The sequence below is a fragment of the Rhinoderma darwinii genome, assembly GCF_050947455.1.
Source record: "Rhinoderma darwinii isolate aRhiDar2 chromosome 1 unlocalized genomic scaffold, aRhiDar2.hap1 SUPER_1_unloc_23, whole genome shotgun sequence".
Taxonomy (NCBI): domain Eukaryota; kingdom Metazoa; phylum Chordata; class Amphibia; order Anura; family Rhinodermatidae; genus Rhinoderma; species Rhinoderma darwinii.
In genome coordinates this window covers 127,608-148,160 of record NW_027461660.1, presented here as the reverse complement: position 1 = coordinate 148,160, position 20,553 = coordinate 127,608, and the positions used below count along the sequence as shown (strand labels likewise).

The following is a 20,553-nucleotide window of genomic DNA, read 5'->3' as shown; positions in this document are numbered from 1 at the left end:
ATATACACAAACACACACACACACACAAACATATATACACAAACACACCCATACACACACACACACAAACATATACACAAACATATACACATACACACAAATACACCCATATATACACTCACACATAAACACACACACACACACACAAACACATATACACAAACACACCCATATATACACCGACACACACACACACACACACACAAACATATACACACTTACCTTTAGCGGAGGGCAGACTTCTCCTTGCGACGGGTGCCTTCCACTGCATCTTCTGCGCATGCGCCGAGATGCGCGTTCACGAGCAAATGACATCCTCTGCTCAGGGCGCAGAGGATGTCATTACGCATGCGCGGCCACCGCTAAAGGTAAATAGCGGTGGCCGGGAACCTAGGCAACGAGCAGGATACAAAGAGGGACCGACCGCAACTTCAATCAACGATATCAAGAAAACGACATCGCTGGACGACGGACAGGTAATTAGAATTCTTCTTATTTTTACATGGGGGAGCTTTATAGCTCCATTTATCAACTTGGGACAACCCCTTTAAATCAATTAGCTGGATTTAAGAAAGAAAAGGTATTATTCCGCCAGGAGTCTTTGTTTAACCTTTTGTTCTTGTAGCTACTTTTCTCTGATCTCAGCTATTTTTGTTAGACTAGCTTTAACACGTAGGTTGCCTACAAGATGAATATAATGGCAACATTTTATTTTTTATTATTATTATTATTATTATTACCTTTCTCTTTGTTTCTTCAACTCCAACAATTTAGTACAAGTTCAAGGCTTTCTATAATCACCTAAACCCAATCACATTGGCGATATCTTCATTAGTGTAACCATCAATCAAAACTTCTTTTACTTGCTGTAACTCACTAACTGGATATATTCCCCTGTTCTAGGCTTTAGCATTCTGCTTCTCATGGTTAGTTCATCATCATCATCATGTTAGGTGACATACAATACATTGGTGAAGCATTCAGGGTTATAATTGCTGTAAGAACATCACTCTAATATCTGTGTTAACTAAATCCAACCATTTATAATACATTTTCTTTTCTACATCATTTTTACAATACAGAGCAACAGTTTTCAGCACTTTAATATCTAGAGTACTCCCAAATGTGGAGCTGGAAGCACAGTTCTCCACCCGTTCCACATTTTGTATACTTTCTTACCCTGTGCCTAGATCATTATGATCATACGGCTTCCTTCTGGATCTGCCACACACCGTGTCCCCTGCAGTGGGGTTTTACCATAACCCCAAAATTCACTCTCATCTACAGAAGTCCCAAACTACAGGGACACAATATGGATCTTGTCAGACCACCTTTAATTGGCAATATCATTGTACTAAGCCTTACTAATACACGTCACATTTTGCTTCTATAGCATATCAGTCAGAGATTAGTAACTCAAGCACAGGCACAGAAATATACAACAGAGAAACACTCATATATATATATATCTATAGATATATATATCTATATATAGTAAGGAGGTGTAGAAATATACAATAGAGAAACTTATAGATACTAAGAATCAAAGTATCAGTCAGTACACAAACATTCCCTGCTTCACTCCCTACTAACTCCTGCTACTGAGTGTAACACGGAGCATTAGACTAGACTGCGGACCTTTTATGGGATTCAGAGACTTTTACCGTCCCTCATAGCAGACAGACAGTTCAGGGGTAACCCTTCACTTGCCTTATACATTCACACACATTTCAAAGGTCCTTCTATTACCCATTCACAGTATTGTTAGTGACAGAACAGTCCATACATCCACATCACAAGAGAACACAACATAGAAGTACAGTAGAAAACACTTATAACCCCAACAGAAACGATGCAGAACTTATGTATACAAAACAAGTCATACATACACTTCTATCTTACTTTTCTTAATTGTTAATTCGCTAACTCACTCCTGACTACGAGCACAACAATAGTCACAACGTGGACGTGCAAGAGTGCTGTCCAGATTCGCGGACGGGAGTTTATACTGAGTTTATAATAAAATGTCTCAACTTAGATCCACGTTCTGGTGGGTAAGTCTGTAAAACACAGAGAGACTATACCATATACTTCCATCCATTCAAACAGCAAACATACAATTAATATAACAATATTACATATTTTACAATATTACACATATTCTGCAATCTATAATATAAACCCAAATTTTCCTATGAAGATTGAACATCAAATCATTAATTACAGCAGTTTATATAGCCAATATGACGTATGCGACGTATGCACACCAGGAGATGGAGAGACTGAGTGTACAATACCACTGGCACATGTCTATATAATATAATGCGATAAAGGTTAATTTATTATATATACAATGGTTAGTAGAACAGATGGAATTCCTGTGACTCCCTGTCTGGTAACTCACACAATAGAATCAGTAACTTCTGTTCTCCCACAAGACATGTCATCATTCTCCATGTTAATACGTTAGTAAAAAAAAAGTTTAATTTCTTAATGTTTTCTATCACACTCACAGCAATATTTACAAGTATTATGCTGATCAGTCATATACTTAATGTTCCTGGGTATTTCGACAGTATCTTTTCTATGAATTTGTCCTGGTAAGAATTTTACCTAGGACCACACCTAATTGGACTCCCTTATACACACAGGGTTTTATTTATTTAACCCTCATACATTCATTCTCCACAGTCAAGGAGTCTCATATATGTTTCATATCATACATTCACAGAAGCATAAACATATATACATCATTACCTTACACAGCACAATTCAGACACTTACAAAGACAAACAGCTGTTCCCCTCATATCTCAATCATTCAATACTGTTAACCACAATATTGAACTTTACACAACAAATAATCGTAATACTCTATAATCCTTAATCTATAGGAGATCCTCCAAATCTCCAAGTACTTTATCTTTTACGTGCTGCACGGAGTTATTTATTACCTGTAGCCTTCTCACACAGGCTATGGACTACTAACCTCGTGAACCGTTATTCCCAGGTTTTTATATTAAGACCTGTGCTTAATATAACTAAGACCCAGTCTTCGTACCTAAGGACCACTTAGGTTTTTTTTGTTTCCTTTTCTTTTTTGTTTTTTTTATCACATAACCTTATAACATCTAAATATGAAAAATAATAAAAACAAAATTATATTACCTTTTATTCAGATGAAAACTCGAATCCTCAATTCCTCTCTATACGTTCTTTTAGAATCCTTCACTCCAGCCCCCATAAGTCCCATAAGACTGGCCTCTATTTGACAGCAATTAGCTGGAGGTCTTTCTTTTAGTGAGCTCATAGAATAACTCACCCCGTTCACGGTAAGCAGTCCTCTGGAAGACGAGGGGTCAGGAGATGTTGGATTCCCGGCTTCGAAGGACCAAATGTTAGAGGAATTTTATATTATCAAGGAAGAGTCAAGAAGTCACCTGAATAGAGATTATTCACGTCTTTATTCTTATCGATAAGGAGACATTATGGCAAAATGTCTGCCTCCATCCTGAATAACAGAGTTTTTATACATATTCTAAGAATAACATGTCTGGACTAGTTCTTTTTTACATTTTACTTCATATATCACAATTGACAACTAATTAAAAGTTAAACCTTTGCCCGGAAATTCTAATCTCCCTTTTTAGGAATTCCGCTACCCCCTCCTCATATATAATATCAGTTATCTTAACAATAAAACATACTAGACATTTTGTTAGTCAAGGTTTGACAGATACACAGTTTTAGTCTTCATTAGATAATGTAATCATAAATTTAAAACTTTTCTATCAAGCAGCTGCTCCCAGTCATCATGTTGCCTGGAGGTAAAGTACCACAGATAGTTCTTCATAATCTGATTAACCCTCTCGACTTGACCATTGGACTGGGGATGGTAGGCCGAGGAGGAGCCAACTTTACACCGAGGAGACCGCAGAGTGCTCTCCAGATCTTTATGCAGAGGCAAGCCGTGCAGACAGAAGATGTGTTGGACGTAGAGGCCGGCCAGTCGGGAAGTAGAAGGCAGACCAGTCAGTGGAACAAAATGAGCCATCTGGGAAAATCAATCCACCACCACCCAGACCACACTGCATCCAGCAGAGAGAGGCAGATCTGTGATAAAGTCCATTGCAATATGTCACCAGGGGGCATCGGGCACAGGCAGTGGTTGGAGCAGACCAGCTGGTCTGGAGTGGGCAACTTTAGTTGCTGCGCACACCGTACAGGAGGAGACAAAGTCTGTGACGTCTTTGGGCAGCATGGGTCACCAGAACTGACGGGCAATTAGGTCTCGGGTCTTACGGGCACCCGTGTGACCTGCCAGCTTGGAACTGTGTCCCCAGCGAAGGATTCTTCCTCTGTCTGCCAGACGTACAAAGGTCCTTCCCAGAGGAATGTCTCTAACTTGCAGAGGGTTGACAGAGATGATGCAGGAAGGGTCAATGATATTCTGTGGGTACTCCACAGTGTCCTCTGTTTCAAACGACCTACACAAGGCATCGGCCCTCACATTCTTGTCGGCAGGTCGGTAGTGGAGCTCAAACTGGAACTGAGCGAAGAACAGCGACCACCTAGCTTGACGAGGATTCAGCCGTTGAGCCGTCTGAAAATAGGTGAGTTTCTTGTGGTCCATGAAGACCAGGATTGGATGAGCTGCGCCTTCTAGTAGGTGTCTCCACTCCTGCAGAGCCAGCTTGATGGCCAGTAACTCCCGATCCCCAATTGAGTAGTTGCGCTCTGCGGGAGAAAACAGCTTATAGAAGTAGCCACATACCGCTCTCTTGCCTTTGGAACCTCTCTGGAACAGAAGTGCGCCAGCACCAACAGAGGAGACGTCCACCTCCAACGAAAACTGTAGGGACACATCAGGATGATAAAGAATTGAGGCTGACGTGAAGGCCTTCTTTAACCCCTTCCCGCTCCTGGACGTACTATTAGGTCATGGTAGCTGTATCGTTCGTGCTCCATGACCTAATAGTACGTCACGGGAGTAACGGCCATTTCTGCCGTCCTCCCGACACATACAGGAGCTGTGACAGCTGCTGTCTCGTACAGCAGCTGCCGCAGCTCCTACACCGGGGACCGATCGCTGTGTCCCCGCTGATTAACCCCTAAAAGCCGCGTTAAATAGGGATCGCGGCTTTTTAGGGGTTAAGCTACAATCGCCGGCCTGCTACACGATAGCGGCCGGCGATTGTAACTATGGCAACCGGACACCAAACAATGGTGTCCGGCTATGCCATCGACAGAAGCCTAGTGGGTCCTAACAAAGTCTGGACCCACTATGCTTGCTGTCAGTGAGTAGCTGACATTCTAATACACTGCACTACGCTATTAGAATAGCGATCAGGGCCTCCTGCCCTCAAGTCCCTTAGTGGGACAAAGTAATAAATTAAAAAAAAAGATGTGTAAAAATAAGAAAATAAAAGTTTTAAAAGTAATAAAAGTAAAAATCACCCTTTTTCCCTTATAAGTCCTTTATTATTAATAAAAATAGATAAATAAACAAATAAACTATATATAATTGGTATCGCCGTGTCCGTAACGGCCTGAACTACAAAATTATTTTGTTATTTATCCCGCGTGGTGAACGCCGTAAAAGAAAATAATAATAAACCGTACCACAATCACAATTGTTTGGTCACTTCACCTCCCAAAAAATGGAATAAAAAGAGATCAAAAAAGTCGCATGTACCTAAAAATGGTCCTGATCGTAAATACAGTTCGTTATGCAAAAAATAAGTCCTCCCACAGCTTTATTGATGGAAAAATAAAAAAGTTATGGCTCTTAGAATAAGGGAACACAAAAAGTAAATGATTTTTACAAAACGTATTTTATTGTGCAAACGCCATAAGACATAAGACATAAAAAAAAACTATAAACATCTGGTATCGCCGTAATCGTATCGCCCCGCAGAATAAAGTGAATGTCATTTATAGCGCACGGTGAACGCTGTAAAAAAAAATAGAATAAAAAACAATAGTAGAATTGCTGTTTTTTTAGTCACCACGCCACCTAAAAGTAGAATAAAAACTGATCAAAAAGCCGCATGCACCCCATGAAAAATACAATGAATTCCTCAAGGGGTCTAGTTTCCAAAATGGGGTCACTTTTGGGGGGTTTCCACTGTTTTGGCACCACAAGACCTCTTCAAACCGGACATGGTGCCTAATAAAAAAGAGGACTCAAAATCCACTAGGTGCTCCTTTGCTTCTGAGGCCGGTGCTTCAGTCCATTACTGCACTAGGGCCACATGTGGGATATTTCTCAAAACTGCAGAATCTGGTCAATAAGTATTAAGTTGCGTTTCTCTGGTAAAACCTTTTGTGTTATAGAAAAAAAAATGGTATAAAAAGGATTTTCTGACAAAAATAAATATGTAAATTTCACCTCTACTTTGCTCTAAATTCCTGTGAAACACCTAAAGAGTTCATAAACTTTCTAAATGCTGTTGTGAATACTTTGAGGGGTCTAGTTTCTAAAATGGGGTGTTTCATAGGGGTGTCTAATATATAGGTCCCTCAAAGCAACTTCTGAACTGGAACCTAAAAAAAAAAAAAAATGAGGCAATACTTCGCTTCTCCTAATGAGCATTGCCTACTCCAAGACGACCCCAGTTTTGACCGTTTGTATAAACGGAGACCCCTATTAGACCGTTTCAGTGCCTGGTTTTCCCAAGCATACACCCCCGAGACGTGTATTTCTATTGATGAGTCCTTGGTACATTTTAAAGGGAGGCTTTAATTACGCCATTACCTGCCGAGTAAGAGGGCAAGGTATGGTGTGAAGATGTATAAGCTGTGCGAGAGTGCATCAGGGCATACCTACAAATTTAGGATATATGAAGGGAAGGACACCAGTATTCAGCCCCCAGAATGCCCCCCCTTACTGGGAGTGATTTTGTTTGAATTCCCAGCCCAATTCAAATAAGTTATGTGAAAAAACTATGGGGTCAAAATGGTCACAACACCAATAAATTAATTCCTTGAGGGGTGTAGTTTCCAAAATGGGGTCACTTCTGGTGGGTTTCTATTTCTTTGATACCTCTGGCATGGCACCCGAAAACCAATCCAGCAAAATCTGCACTCCAAAGAACACACAGCGCTCCTTCCCTTCTGAGGCCTCCCATGAGCTCAAACGGCAGTTTATCGCCACAAATGGGGTATTGCTGCACTCAGGAGAAATTGGGCAACAAAATGGGGTATTTTGTTCCCTGTGAAAAGAAGACATTTTTATCAAAAATGACATCTTATTGGAAAAAATTTCATTTTTTTAATTTCACAGCCCAATTCAAATGCGTGCTGTGTAAAACCTGTGTGGTCAAAATTAATTAATTCCTTGACTGGTGTAGTTTCCGGAATGGGGTCACTTTTGTGGGATTCCTACTGTTTTGGCACCTCAACACCTCTTCAAACCTGGCATGCTGCCTAAAATATATTCTAATAAAAAAGAGGCCTCAAAATGCACTAGGTGCTTCTTTGCTTCTAGGGCTTGTGTTTTGGTCCACGAGTGCAGTAGAGCCACATGTGGGACATTTCTAAAAACTGCAGAATCTGGACAATACATATTTAGTAGTGTTTCTCTGGTAAAACCTTCTGTGTTACAGAAAAAAATTGAATACAATTGAAATTCAGCAAGAAAAATTAAATTTGCAAATTTCTGAAAAATGCTATTTTTTTATAAATTTTCTCTAAATCTTGCAATTTTTCACCAATAAACACTGAATATATCGTCCAAATTTTACCACTAACATAAAGCCCAATGTGTCTTGAGAAAACAATCTCAGAATCACTTGGATAGGTTTAAGCATTTCGACGTTATTACCACATACAGTGAAATACGTCAGATTTGAAAAATGGGCTCTGAGCCTTAAGGCCAAAACAAGGCAGCGTCCTTAAGGGGTTAAACTTGTTACAAGTGAGTTGAGGAAGTTGTCTCCCCACATCGCACCCATGACAATCTGCACAAGGTATAAAGAGAAGCCTTGCAGGAATTAAAAAATCTAAAAACGGTGGTAATCAAACCAGCCGACAAGGGTGGGAACATGGTGGTATGTATTTCGGCAACTTAATGACAAATCATACTATCAGAAACGTGATAGTTGTCCCCTGATGAACTACAAAATGTGGCTTATTGAAGACAAACCAGTAATATCTACCCTCTATTTGCTCCCCAAAATCCACAAAAACATAGCAGATCCCCCCAGGAAGACCTACAGATTTTTATTTAAAACCTTTGGTGGCTGAACTTCCATCATATATTCAGGACTTTACGGAAGTCCTCAATAGATTGGAGGGAGTGTTCATGGGACCAGATGATTATTTTGTGACATGTGATGTAGAGTCACTTTACAGCATAATGTAACATAAGAATGGAATTGAAGCAACTCACTTCTATATGAACAGAACTAACCCGGAACCTGATCTGATTGAACGTCTGATTCTCCTATTCAAATTTGTGTTACATCATAATCTATTCCTTTTCAAGGATCAATACTCCTTACATAAAAGAGGAGTGGCAATGGGGGCGACATGCCACAGGAGTTGTCATTGACAACTTATATGAAGACACCCCAGAAATGTCAGAGGCTTTTAGTTGTGGCAAAGCCAACCTTCCTGAAATGCCTCAAACCTGCAAAAGACAGACGCATGAAGCCACACCCCCAACTCAAAATTATTTTTTATCTTGAGGCCCTGCTTGTTTTAAAGCATCTGCAACGGCCAGGGGTAGTCAGACATATGACTGTAAGTAACTTTCTCTTCTATTTTTTCTGCATAATTTTGTTTTCCTTGCCTGTTATGGTTAGGCTGTGGGGTGCTTCTTAGAGAAGTGTGGGAGCCCTGAAGGCCTTATGGCTGCAGTTAGATACTTGTTAGTAGTGTGGGGGAGCCCTGGAGGCCGATAATGGTCTGTGGGCTGCTTAAGGTTAATGGTAGCTGAGTGAAATCTGATATTTGTCTGTAACAACAGATTGGAGAATCTATGTAAAAACATTACAGCTGGCTGCAGCCAGAAATTAGGCTGAAAAAAAAACAGAGGCATGTGTATTGAAAAAAAATCACAACTGGCTGGGCATAGGATTGGGCTAAAACAATACTGTGGTATGTGCATTAGAAAATCTCACACATAGCTGGGCCAGGGGTTGGGCTGAAACAATACAGTGGCATTTGCATTCCGGGCACAGAGGCAGAGAGGAGAAGGGAGCTCCATTGGGTAATAATATAATGAATGGAAAACCTCCTTGGGTTCCTCAGTGGTCGTGGGTTCACAATCATCAACACTCCTCCTGTGCCAAGGTATGCACTATTACAACAACTATAGTATTGGTCTTTTATAAAAATTTGTATTTGTTTTATATTTTTGTATGTATGTTTCTAATATCATTCATTTTGTATTTACACTTTTAAGGTGTAATCCAGTCAGAAATGATAATTCTGAAGTTGAGATGGCAAAAGCCCCGGAAACGAAAGAATGTCAGCCAGCGGTCGAAGAAAAAAACTAAAAAGGTGAGAAATGTTTTGTCTCCAAGCTTTATACATGTTGTGGAAACATTTTCCTTGCATGTGATATTAATATATAATGTTTTGTTTAATAGCTGTCAACAGTCAGAGGATGTCATAAAGGAGGAAGAAGAAGAAGTCATCATGATAAGCGACTCTGACAAGGAAAATGATGAAAGCACTGTGGAAGAGAAGTATGAACGGCAAGAAAATGAGTTAAAAGAAGAGGATGATGCGATGGACCAAGAAGCACTGACTGACGATCCCAAGATATCCTGGAACAACCCACTGAGGAAGAAAATGTCAGAAGCTGGATTGTACAAGAGGCATTCTCTGAACTCAGAGTTGATCGTTGGTTTTGATAACTATCTTGCAACAACCTTAAGCGTTGTCAGAAACAAGCAGGAGATAAGCACCAAATCATCATGTAAATAACATACATCTATGTAAGATTCTGTTCCTTTTAATTTATCCCATTTCATCATTATAGGTAGAGAACGTTGCTCGCTTCCTGTATTTCATGGACAGCAAGAAGCCATCTGTGAAATTTGTCTACGACATTGAGAAGACAAACGAGTACTTTGCCAAGTTGCTGGCAATCGGAAACACTCATCAGACCGTCTTCAATCATCTGAAGAATTTGAAGCGTTTAGTCTTTTACCTGATGAATGCCAGATGTCTAGGTGACAAAGACAAGAAGACCTACAATGCAGCCAAAATCTACCTCGGCAAGCTTGCAGTTTTTCAAAAGAGTCTGAGCAAAGGAAGTTCCAAGGAGAATGTTGCAAAGAAGTAAGTCTAAGAATAGTTTTACGAGGTCTTAGAATAGATTGACAAGAACATAATTTAATATGTATTAATTTTTTCTTCTGCCTTTTCATTTCTTAAATTTCATTTCTTTTCTTTCAACAGCCATAAGCGCTTATCGGAGACCGTTTCAAAGCCTGACGACTTGAGAACGGTGTTGAAAGTTGCTGGACCCACTTTGCAAAGGGTGTTGAAGATGGCTGAAAATGGCGATGAACTCCTTGATAGCGAAAAATTAACAGTTGTCAATTATTTGGAGTCCCTCATTATCTTAAAAAAAAATGCAACGACCTAGGGTGGTCCAAAATATGACAGTAAGTAACCTTTGTTTTTTATTGCTGTCTTTGAACATTTGTGTAGTGCTGGTTTTCACAATATATTTATCTTGTAGGTCAATGAATGGAAAGAAAGAACACAAAAAAACTACAGCAACGTGGTAATATCGATCCAGGAACACAAGACTTCAACAAAACAAATAGCAGTATTGGTTCTAAATAAAGAAGAGGATATCACTGCCTTTATGAACGATTACAATTAAATTTTATTATAGATATCAATAACTAAAAAACGGCTAAATAGCCATAGAACTATTTTAAGGCAAAAGCAGGGGGACCAGTAGGGGAACGCAGGTGGATACTGTACTTATCCACATACACTTCCACTTGCATATAGGATTTATGTCCCTTTAAATTATAATATAAACTTGATCATCCCTGCCACTAGAGCTGTGTCCCAACGCGTTTCAGCACTCCCAATTGGTAGGGTGCGTCATCATGGGTCACAGTATTTGTTTATGAATTTGAAACACAAATAGGCCGGTTAGCACATGTTGCCTGCTCTAACATTCACCCGGCTCGTGCACGACACTAGTCAGCTGGTCGAACACGAGCCGAGTGAACGCCGATCTGATATAGTCCTGGCCCCTCCCACTATCTGGAGGCACGGCGCCCGGTTGACCAATCCCACCAAGGTACACAAGATTGACGTCACCTGCACGAAACGGGCCTCCGCAAGCGCCGTGATGTCGACGATGAGAGAAGAGAAAGCGTCCCTAGAATCCAGGGATACAAAGGCGGCCATTTAGAAACCTGGCAAGGAATGTTTGGCGGAAGATGGCTTTATAAATAGGCGGAAGCATTAACTGACTGTGTTATACAGGAGCTGCGGGACTGTTAGATTGAATGATGGAATTAAAAATGACCATAGTTAAATGGCATATGACTCGTAGTGTGGCATAGAGCTGGAGTGTACGATGACTCATATAATAGGGATCAGGTCATGCAAAAGGGAACATAGAATAGAATGATCGACTTGCATGTGGTACACCTTAGGTGGCATATGACTCATATCATGGCATTAAAGAGAGGTATGTAATTAGTAGAGATCAGATCAGACCAGGAGCACTAATGTGGAAAACGGGTTATAAAAAACAATTAAAGAACAATTGTTCGTTGAGGCCCGCAGGTTTCACAGTTTGCATACGGAAAATCCATTGGGCCTTTTTTTGTAAAATCCTCTTATCCAGTTCACCCCCCCCCCCCCCCTGGCCGACGGTCGTATATGCTCAATCCCCTGAAATAGAATCGCATTGGTGTTACCAGCATGGCATTCCCATACATGTCTTGCCACCGGAGTATCCTCATTTCTGCGAATGTCCCCTAGGTGGTCCCTGATCCTCCTCCTGAATTCCCTTGATGTCTTACCAATATATTGCAGCCCACACACACACAAAATAAGATATACAACTCCTCTTGTTTTACAGTTAATGAATGATCTATTGTCAAAAGTCCTCCCTGTAGTATGACTCTGAAAGGTTTTGCGGCACAGTATGGAATCACACGCCTTGCATGAGCCACATCTAAAAGTGCCCTTAATGTCATGTGTTAACCATGATGTAGATGAGGTAGATTGCAGGTGGCTATGTACCAAACGGGCCCTTATGTTTCTACCCCTCCTATATGTCACCAATGGTCTATCACCCATCATACTTCCAATATACGGATCTGCTTTGAGAATACCCCAATAGGCTTGGAGTACACTCATCACTTCCCTATTGGAGGAATCAAATGTCCCTATGATGCGTATCTGCTCATCAATCGACCGCTTCCTAGGAGTAAGTAGATCACTGCTATTGCTGTTTAGAGCATGTTGATACGATGATCTCAAGACTTTATGAGGATAACCTCTACGGCGGAATCTATTTTGTAGGTCTGTTGCAGCTATTTTGAAGTCTGTAATGGTGGAGCAATTCCTACACACCCTCAAGTACTGCCCCTTAGGTATTCTCCTTTTCAAGGGTACAGGATGCCAGCTCTCCCACTTAAGTAGACTATTGGTCGCTGTGTTCTTCCTAAACACACTGGCCTGGATACATCCTTGTTCGGTCTTGAATATACTGATATCAAGGAACATTATTTTGTTGTCATGAATCTCAGAGGTGAAGAAGAGCCCCATCTCGTTGACATTAAGGATGGCTACAAATTCGCTAAACTGTTCCCTGGTTCCCGTCCAGAGAATTAAAACATCGTCAATGAATCTTAGCCACAAGAGGATCATAGATGTCCATCTCTCCATGTCCTCATTAAACACAACCTTTTAGATGTGGCTCATGCAAGGAGTGTGATTCCATACTATGCCGCAAAACTCTTCAGAGTCATACTACAGGGAGGACTTTTGACAATAGATCATTCATTAACTGTAAAACAAGAGGAGTTGTATATCTTTTTTTCGTGTGTGTGTGTGTGTGTGTGTGCTGCAATATATTGGTAAGACATCAAGGGAATTCAGGAGGAGGATCAGGGACCACATAGGGGACATTCGCAGAAATGATACTCCAGTGGCAAGACATGTATGGGAATGCCATGCTGGTAACACCAATGTGATTCTATTTCAGGGGATTGAGCATATACGACCATAGGCCAGGGGGGGTGATCTGGATAAGAGGATTTTACAAAAAGAGGCCCAATGGATTTTCTGTATGCAAACTGTGAAACCTGCGGGCCTCAACGAACAATTGTCCTTTAATTGTTTTTTATAACCCGTTTTCCACAATAGTGCTCCAGGTCTGATCTGATCTCTACTAATTACATACCTCTCTTTAATGCCATGATATGAGTCATATTCCACCTAAGGTGTGCCACATGCAAGTCGATCATTCTATTCTATGTTCCGTTTTGCATGACCTGATCCCTATTATTTGAGTCATCGTACACTTCAGCTCTATGCCACACTACGAATCATATGCCATTTAACTATGGTCATTTTTAATTCCATCATTCAATCTAACAGTCCCGCAGCTCCTGTATAACACAGTCAGTTAATGCTTCCGCCTATTTATAAAGCCATCTATCGCCAAACAATCCTTGCCAGGTTTCTAAATGGCCGCCTTTGTATCCCTGGTTTCTAGGGACGCTTTTTTTCCTCCCATCGTCGGCATCATGGCGCTTGCGGAGGCCCGTTTCGTGCAGGTGACGTCATTCTTGCGTACCTGCGTGGGATTTGTCAACCGGACGCCGTGCCTCCAGATAGTGGGAGGGGCCAGGACTATATCAGGTCGGCGTTCGACCAGCTGACTAGTGTTGTGCACGAGCCGGGTGGATGTTAGAGCATGCAACATGTGCTAACCGGCCTATTTGTGTTTCAAATTCATAAACAAATACTGTGACCCCTGATGACGCACCCTACCAATTGGGGGTGCTGAAACGCGTTTGGACACAGCTCTGGGGACACAGCTCTAGTGGCAGGGATGACCAGATTTATACTATAATTTAAAGGGACCTAAATCCTATATGCAAGTGGAGGTGTATGTGGATAAGTACAGTATCCACCTGCGTTCCCCTACTGGTCTCCTTGCTTTTGCCTTAAAATAGTTCTATGGCTATTTAGGAGTTTTTAGTTTTGGATATCTAAAATAACATCTAATTTTAATCGTTCATAAAGGCAGTGATATCCAATTTGCAATATAAGTGAACATACATCTAGCAATATCAGCACAACGTTATATGTGCAGTGTGAATCCTTTATTGATCTTTCAGTATTACAGTGGGGATGGCAGGCTTCCTTACTGGTGAGATTAATGTGGCTAAATGGATGAGCGATGCAAAGGAAGTATTTTCTAAAAATGAATTGGCGTCTCAAATACAACACCTCAGGATTAGTGCCTCTTTTAGTAAACTCACAAAAATCTATAAGGATCATATTAGATCTTGGTGGGAGATTCAAACCCTAGATACCTACCTGAAAAATAAGATCGTACCTCGAGGCCTACGTATTACCCTCATTCCAGCAGCAAGGGTAAGGTCACCTTACCTCCTAAAAAAATGGGAGAAGGAATCTATTGATTCATCTTTAAGGTTCATGGGGATTCTATTAGAGGAAGAGAAAGTTCTATTGGCCCGCAGTTCTAATGAACTAAAAGAGGGGATTGAAGCAGTTAGGAAATTCTCCAGTAATCCAGACTTTGAAAGAAAAGAAGTTGTACTCCAGCAGGGCATAGAGAAATTCACGGGACACATTAAAGAACGGAAGCATTTTCAATTTGTCCGTGATACCGCTGACTTTAAGGAGGGCAAAATCTTTGATTACAGTACAAAGAATGTGGGGGGTCAAGAACAGGATACGGAACTCTCTTCCTCCGAACAAGAACAATCTGATTCAGATAACCCTAGACTCACTAATAGAAGGCTCAGGGGCAATCACTATCAGGAGAGGAACCCTACCCTTATGAACCAACGGGGTAGAGGTAGAGGAAAGAACTCCAACAGAGAGGGTTTTTTAGCCAGGAACCATCTTATCTCAGAGTACCTCCTACGAGATCGGAGAGAAGTATGATCTCTAGTCATAAGGAGGGTGACTTGCAGATAATGAATCTCTCATCACGTATCTGGACTACAGAAGAGACCAGCATCTTAAAGAAGGGGTTGTCATTTGTGCCCACAAATAGATTTGACCTATTCACATGGGTCAAGGATCTCAATCTCTTTGGGCGCAAGCTTAAATGGAATTTTTTTTTTTTTTAAACTCCTGACAGGCGACAATGCATGGAATTAGGGATTGTAGAGGAGGACCTACCACATCTTAGAATACTTGATCAACTACTGCAAGAGGGTCAAAGAAATATGGGGGATGGACCATTTACTAATTTGAGGCTTCCATCAACAAGAAATGCACCCGTTAATGATAATACACCGATTGACGTATTTTTAGAGGTAGTGGTTGATCAATTGAGGAAAATGGATTCTAGTATTCCAATTAAGTTTAATACTTCGACAGATGAGATGGTTGCTCTACAAGCACTTGAACAAGATGAGACCATTGTCATAAAGCCCTCTGATAAAGGGGGCAACATTGTGGTGATGGATCGGAGGTAATATACAACAATGTGCCATCGTATTTTGAGAGATTCAAATTGCTATCGTATTTTACCAAGTGACCCAATGAGGACCTTTGGCAACATCCTCAAGGAACTAATAAATCAAGGTAAATCATTGAATCTGCTCAGTATTGATGAACAACGATTCATCCTTGTCGATCATCCATAATATGCCACCTTTTATAGCTAACCGAAGGTGCATAAAGGTACATCTCCCCTCAAGGGTCGCCCCATTGTCTCAGTGGTAGATAATCTGACCCAAAATGCTGGTCTCTATATTGATTAAATTCTTAAACCCCTTGTGTCGACTCTCCCATCCTACATTAGAGATACTATGGATGTATTGAGAAGACTTGATGGTATCAGATGTGATACCGGGGTACACTTGGCTTCACTGGATGTGGAGGCCCTCTACAGCTCTATACCCCATGAATCTTGGTGTAGGGGACTTCCTCAATGAAAGGGGAATACACTTTCAGGCACACAATGAGTTTGTAGTTGACTTACTTAGATTTGTCCTTGAACATAACTTCTTCTTGTTCGATGGTAAATACTATCAGCAGCTCAGGGGGGTGGCGATGGGTTGTCCCTGCGCCTCCTCATATGCCAATTTATACTTGGGCTGGTGGGAGAGGAAGATTGTGTTTAATGAGGACATGGAGAGATGGACATCTATGATACTCTTGTGGCTAAGATTCATTGACGATGTTTTAATTCTCTGGACGGGAACCAGGGAACAGTTTAGCGAATTTGTAGCCATCCTTAATGTCAATGAGATGGGGCTCTTCTTCACCTCTGAGATTCATGACAACAAAATAACATTCCTTGGTATCAGTATATTCAAGACCGAACAAGGATGTATCCAGACCAGTGTGTTTAGGAAGAACACAGTGACCAATAGTCTACTTAAGTGGGAGAGCTGGCACCCTGTACCCTTGAAAAGGGGAATACCTAAGGGGCAGTACTTGAGGGTGTGTAGGAATTGCTCCACCATTACAGACTTCAAAATAGCTGCAACAGACCTACAAAATAGATTCCGCCGTAGAGGTTATCCTCATAAAGTCTTGAGATCATCGTATCAGCATGCTCTAAACATCAATAGAAGTGATCTACTTACTCCTAGGAAGCGGTCGATTGATGAGCAGATACGCATCATAGGGACATTTGATTCCTCCAATTGGGAAGTGATGAGTGTACTCCAAGCCTATTGGGGTATTCTCAAAGCAGATCCGGATATTGGAAGTATGATGGGTGATAGACCATTGGTGACATATAGGAGGGGTAGAAAGATAAGGGACCGTTTGGTACATAGCCACCTGCAATCTACCTCATCTACATCATGGTTAACACATGACATTAAGGGCACTTTTAGATGTGGCTCATGCAAGGCGTGTGATTCCATTCTATGCCTCAAAAATTTTCAGAGTCATACTACAGGGAGGACTTTTGACAATAGATCATTCATTAACTGTAAAACAGGAGGAGTTGTATATCTTATTTTGTGTGTGTGTGTGGGCTGCAATATATTGATTGGTAAGACATCAAGGGAATTCAGGAGGAGGATCAGGGACCACTTAGGGGACATTCGCAGAAATGAGGATACTCCGGTGGCAAGACATGTATGGGAATGCCATGCTGGTAACACCAATGTGATTCTATTTCAGGGGATTGAGCATATACGATCGTTGGCCAGGGGGGGTGATCTGAATAAGAGGATTTTACAAAAACAGACCCAATGGATTTTCCGTATGCAAACTGTGAAACCTGCGGGCCTCAACAAACAATTGTCCTTTAAGGGTATGTTCACACGGCCTATTTACGGACGTAATTCGGGCGTTTTTGCCCCGAATTACGTCTGAAAATAGCGCCTCAATAGCGCTGACAAACATCTGCCCATTGAAAGCAATGGGCAGACGTTTGTCTGTTCACACGAGGCGTAAATTTACGCGCCGCTGTCAAATGACGGCGCGTAAATAGACGCCCGCGTCAAAGAAGTGACCTGTCACTTCTTTGGCCGTAATTGGAGCCGTTATTCATTGACTCCAATGAATAGCAGCGCTAATTACGGCCGTAATTGACGCGGCGTTCAAGCGCCTGCACATGCCGGTACGGCTGAAATTACGGGGATGTTTTCAGGCTGAAACATCCCCGTAATTTCAGCCGTTACGGACCCCCGCCGTGTGAACATACCCTTATTGTTTTTTATAACCCGTTTTCCACAATAGTGCTCCTGATCTGATCTGATCTCTACTAATTACATACCTTTCTTTAATGCCATGATATGAGGTGTACCACATGCAAGTCGATCATTCTATTCTATGTTCCCTTTTGCATGACCTGATCCCTATTATATGAGTCATCGTACACTCCAGCTCTATGCCACACTACGAGTCATATGCCATTTAACTATGGTCATTTTTAATTCCATTATTCAATCTAACAGTCCCGCAGCTCCTGTATAACACAGTCAGTCAATGCTTCCGTCTATTTATAAAGCCATCTATCGCCAAACAATCCTTGCCAGGTTTCTAAATGGCCGCCTTTGTATCCCTGGTTTCTAGGGATGCTTTCTCTCGTCCCATCGTCGGCATCACGGTGCTTGCGGAGGCCCATTTCGTGCAGGTGACGTAATTCTTGCGTGCCTGCGTGGGATTGGTAAACCGGGCGCCGTGCCTCCAGACAGTGGGAGGGGCCAGGACTATATCAGGTCGGCGTGCGACCAGCTGACTAGTGTCGTGCACGAGCCGGGTGGATGTTAGAGCACGCAACATGTGCTAACCGGCCTATTTGTGTTTCAAATTCATAAACAAATACTGTGACCCCTGATGACGCACCCTACCAATTGGGGGTGCTGAAACGCGTTGGGACACAGCTCTAGTGGCAGGGACGACCAGGTTTATACTATAATTTAAAGGGACCTAAATCCTATATGCAAGTGGAGGTATATGTGGATAAGTACAGTATCCACCTGCGTTCCCCTACTGGTCCCCCTGCTTTTGCCTTAAAATAGTTCTATGACTATTTAGCCGTTTTTTTAGTTTTTGATATCTATAATAAAATTTAATTTTAATCGTTCATAAAGGCAGTCATATCCAATTTGCAATATAAGTGAACGTACATCTAGCAATATCAGGACAACGTTATATGTGCAGTGTGAATCCCCTAAATAAAGAAGAGGAAATGGTATGAATCTTACAGTACAAGGTCATCTACTGCATCTGTCATCTATCAATCTTTCGTTCATCAATCTAACAACTATGTATTTTTTTATTAATTTTTTCAGTGGTTTGAAATATATCACAACATAGTGAGGCCTCTGCTTGTGAAGGCGAACAAAAAGATCGGCAACTTCTTTATTTCCACCTCCAGAGAAAGGTTACACAATGTTTCAACCAATCTAGCAAGACTTCATACAAAGTAAGTTCTTATTAGTGACGGTTAGATTTCCATTCTACATGCCAACGTAATAAACTTTTTTTTAATAATTATTTCTTCTATTGTATAGATTTGAATTAAAGCCAGTGACCAGCCAGGCGGTCAGGAGAATGTCAGAAGCCTATGTGTCCTCAAATTGCTTGAAAACCATCGAGACACAATTATTTGCAAAATACCAGGCACATTCAAACGACCCGGCTTAGTGTGTTTATCGGGAGAAGACCATGAACAACATGATAAAAGCATCATCGTTACCGGACAGGATTCAAGAATTGCAAGAGCAGCCTTCCACCTCAAAGTAAGTACCTGGGCAGCAATATGTTCATATTATTGACCCTTTGTTTTGCTGTTTTCTATTATCTCTTTGACTAAAATAATTGTGTCTTTTGCAGAGCTGCGATGGAAGAGAATCTAAAAATGGGTAGAGCACAAGACCAGAAACCACCCGTAATCTGGTCTGGTCTAAGGAGGAAGCATTTGAAAGGTTTACTAAAAAGTATCCCCTCACTGTGGAGAAGGATTTACCAACACTTAAAAGATGCAATGCAGTGTCCACAATCCATGGACAACGTCTGTATGATCGGTGGAGGAAACTGCAGAACAGAATGCGAGTGGACTACATAATAGGTAAGAATGATGTTCTCTCTTTTTTTCTTCTCTCTTTCATAATAAAATATTAATACTAATTAATAATAATAATAATCTATGATCTTTTAATCATAGGATTGCTTCAAGACCATTGGCCGGAAGAAGAGGAAATAAAGAGGACTTTAGGACATCAGCTCTGGGGAAAAAACTGTCACAGAGTAAAAGACATTTTAGACCAGTGGAAGAAGGAATAAGAAGCTTAAAGATATGGACATTTAATGGACATTGAAATGCACAGGGAATAATAGCACTTTTATTTGTTGGGTTCTGGGATGTTTGGATTTATTCAATAAATGTATAATTCTTTTTAATCTACATGTCTAGCCCATGGCTCACTCACCGACTGACGCCCACAAGCCATGGATCTGTGAGCGCTGGCCCCAGTCTCCTCCTCAGGAGACGCCAGCGCTCACTTCCGCTCACCTCGGCCGGGTCCCATAAGCACCCTGGACTATAAGAAGGGCCCAGCCCCTTCCTCCCACGCCTGCGCATTGTTGTCGTACCCTAAGTTTGTATATGCAAATGGTCTCCTAGTGTTTTCCAGTTCCCAGTGTTTCCCGTACCTGTATCCCGTTCTATCCTGGTCAAGTGCCATGCTGAGCTGAAGTCGTGCTATGCCGTATACCACACCTGTCCTGCTACACCACGCCTGATGTCTGCCTGCTGCCTAGTCCCAGCCCGCCTTGCTACTGTCCGAGCTGCCACAGGTACCCTATACGAACTATAGACTGTAACCTATGTCCTGTTGGCCAGCTGCCATACCGCCAAGGCTGTACAGCCCAGTGGTTTCAC

General features: G+C 41.5%; 1 long non-coding RNA gene across 3 annotated transcripts in view; it reads left to right on the top strand.

Annotated features, from left to right (window-relative positions):
- LOC142671119 (uncharacterized) overlaps positions 1-20,051 on the top strand; it is an 89,266-nt gene extending 69,215 nt beyond the window's left edge. The window contains exons 1-5 of one of the 3 annotated variants that reach the window (XR_012851784.1): positions 14,274-15,785; positions 18,962-19,095; positions 19,184-19,411; positions 19,506-19,740; positions 19,837-20,051. This is a non-coding gene — a long non-coding RNA (uncharacterized LOC142671119). Of the gene's footprint in view, positions 1-14,273; positions 15,786-18,762; positions 18,862-18,961; positions 19,096-19,183; positions 19,412-19,505; positions 19,741-19,836 lie in introns of those variants that run through there. The other 2 variants (XR_012851785.1, XR_012851783.1) reach the window with 2 other exon arrangements.
- Positions 20,052-20,553: the final 502 nt, after the last annotated feature.